The sequence below is a fragment of the Sprattus sprattus genome, assembly GCF_963457725.1.
Source record: "Sprattus sprattus genome assembly, chromosome: 6".
NCBI lineage: Eukaryota > Metazoa > Chordata > Actinopteri > Clupeiformes > Clupeidae > Sprattus > Sprattus sprattus.
In genome coordinates, this window is record NC_137925.1 from 15,261,354 (window position 1) to 15,263,853 (window position 2,500).

General features: G+C 46.6%; 1 protein-coding gene across 4 annotated transcripts in view; it reads left to right on the top strand.

Moving 5' to 3' along the window:
* Positions 1-2,500, top strand: part of kcnc1a (potassium voltage-gated channel, Shaw-related subfamily, member 1a) — a 67,627-nt gene that overhangs the window by 60,301 nt on the left and 4,826 nt on the right. Inside the window, exon 4 of one of the 4 annotated variants that reach the window (XM_080841007.1) lies at positions 1-2,500. This exon is cut by the window's left edge and continues 2,541 nt beyond it; it is cut by the window's right edge and continues 4,826 nt beyond it. The exons of the other annotated variants lie outside the window; for them this stretch is intronic. The gene's annotated coding sequence lies outside the window, so the exon portion shown is untranslated. 4 annotated transcript variants of the gene reach the window in all.

Consider the following 2,500-nt stretch of genomic DNA (forward strand, 5'->3'; position numbering starts at 1 on the left):
AAACTTTTGCAACGTTTGTGTTTTGAGGCTGTTAGTAAATTCACACCTCAACACCAAAACGTTCTATGTCGAGATTTCCATAATCATGAAAGAATCTTAACAGAACAGCTTCTCATGCACTTCCTCTCTCAGCGACCTATGACCTCTGACATTAACAGGCTCATTGACCCCTGAAACCTCTCGGTGCATGTCTATGGGAAATCTTTAACCACGCAAGCCGCATGAGACGTCAATCTCTATATCTGGCCTACAATGTCTTGACAGCAAACACCTAGAAACAAATGAAAGAAAATTAAAACAAAAGCAAAAATCCTGAAGAAAAAGAAAAAGAGGAAAGATTAAGAGATGGCCTGTGCAGCTGACAGTGGTTTCCATTACTGCACTGTGACTCCTCTCTTCCCACCACCAAACCAAGGTTGCCACGGTTACCCAAAGTCCCGAAGCCTTGGCGCCCTCGCCTGCCGGGACAGAACCGTGCCTGAGGCGGGGTCGGCGTCTGCTGGATCCAAGAGTCCACCAGGTCCCCGGCACCGGCCTTGCTCACCCATCCTCTCCATTCTCTAGAGAATGGACCAATGGCGGCAGCCGACCATGTCTCGCTATAGCCCCACCCTCTCTGTCAATCACGGCGAACCCCGCTCTCTCTGCTGCTTCCTGTCCCTGTTCTATGTCGCGCGGGTCTGTCTCCATGTTCTGTCCGCTGGAGTCTCCAATGTGCTCGTTTTTCTGACCTGCTTTTTTCTGTCTTTCTTCCTCCCTTATTCTTTTTTTTTTAAACTCTGTGACTTTCTCTGTGTCTGCTTGTTTCTCGTTCCCGTAAGATCCTCCACAAAGATAGCAGACAGCAACAAAGGTCAGGGATAGATACAGTTGGAGAATAACCCCCACAACAGCCCCCAGGGACAGAGCAGATAACCCAGTAACCACGATGCCCTTAAGAACGCAATTGTCCCCTGACAGTTACACAACTTAGTGTGATAGGCAAGATGATCGACACACATCCTGTAGGAAACACACTTCTATCTCAAAATCATTGACATTAGTTCAAAGGCTTGGTCCCTTAAGCTATTCCCTTGCCATCCTGCAGACCTGCAGTCAATTCTTTGTGCTTAGCTCTGAAGTTACGCTCTTCCCATCACTCAAACCTCTGGCATACTGCACACACATTCGGCCTCTACTCGCAAAGGCTTCAATACCGTCCTGAACCCAGCACCGTCATCAAGTCCTGTCTGAGTGTCCTACCCTGCGGCGAGACTAGAGACGGCCCTCCTTTTCCCTTTTTTTTTACTCTTTACCTGTCATTTTTTTATGTGACTGAGTTTTCTCTCTGTTCTCAACTGCTGACTTTTTGGGCAACTGTCTTGTCCCGTTCCTCTGAGTTCTGTGCTGACCTGTCCAGACGGAATCCTTCTCTCCCACCCCCCTTTCTTGAATGAGTTCTGACTGTGTCCACTCAGAAGGACTGACCCCGTTCCGTCTGGAAGAGGTGTGAGACTGTCCTTCTCCTCATCGCTCTGCTCCCCTCTGACACAACTGTCATCTTCTCTTTCTCCTCTCGCTGTCCTTTCTTTGCACCTCTCTTTACTCTGTCTCTCTCTCTGTCTCTGGACTGTGGAAGGAACCAACCGCTTTACTCATTTGTGAGGTTTTCTATCTCTGTTCAACACTCGCTCTCCTCTCTATTGTCCTGCTGTGTTTTGTGAGGACACTTTGGTTTGGGGGGGAAAAACAAAATGTCCTCTCTGCTCCCCTATACCACAGATCCATATAAAGAGGACACTGTTCTAGTTCAGTACATGCAGACTGAAGTTCTAAGGGTGACCTGAAGAGTGTGTGTGTTTGTGTGTGTGTACCATACCCTGGCGCATGCACACAGAGGACCGGCTCTCGAGACCTTCCTCCGTCGTTCTGTTGCACAACAACAACCATCACGGAGCTTTCTGGAAACGGAGATCACCGCCTGAGAGAGAGCGAGAAGGATGAGACGTAGAGAGGACTATCACTGATGACATTGACCCTCAAAGGACGAGACGTGTATCGTTTTCTTGAAACACACGTGAACTGCGATGAAAGATTTGGTTTCCTGTTTTTCTTTAGTCCCCTCATCATCAGAATGGAATTTAAAAGACCACATGTGTTGTTTCCAGAATGGATGTCAGGGGAACGATGATGACAAAAAACACAAAAACAATTCCAGAGATGCTACAGGTTCTCCAGGATGTGACATCAAGGGATGAGTGGTCAAAGATACTAATGATATGACCAACATTATAAGCAGAGAAGACTGTAGAAGACTCTTATCTCTTTCTTTAGCATGAGTTGTATAGCATGGTATAATACAAAAACTGAAAAAAACAGCTGTTATGCCTATCTGTACGAAAATTATATTTTCTTTCAGGAGCTCTTTGCATACATTTATGTAGCCATATGATTAAGATGTTCAATGAAGGTGCAATTTCTTCATGTCACCTCATGTTTGTGCTCACGGACTTGGCAGCTT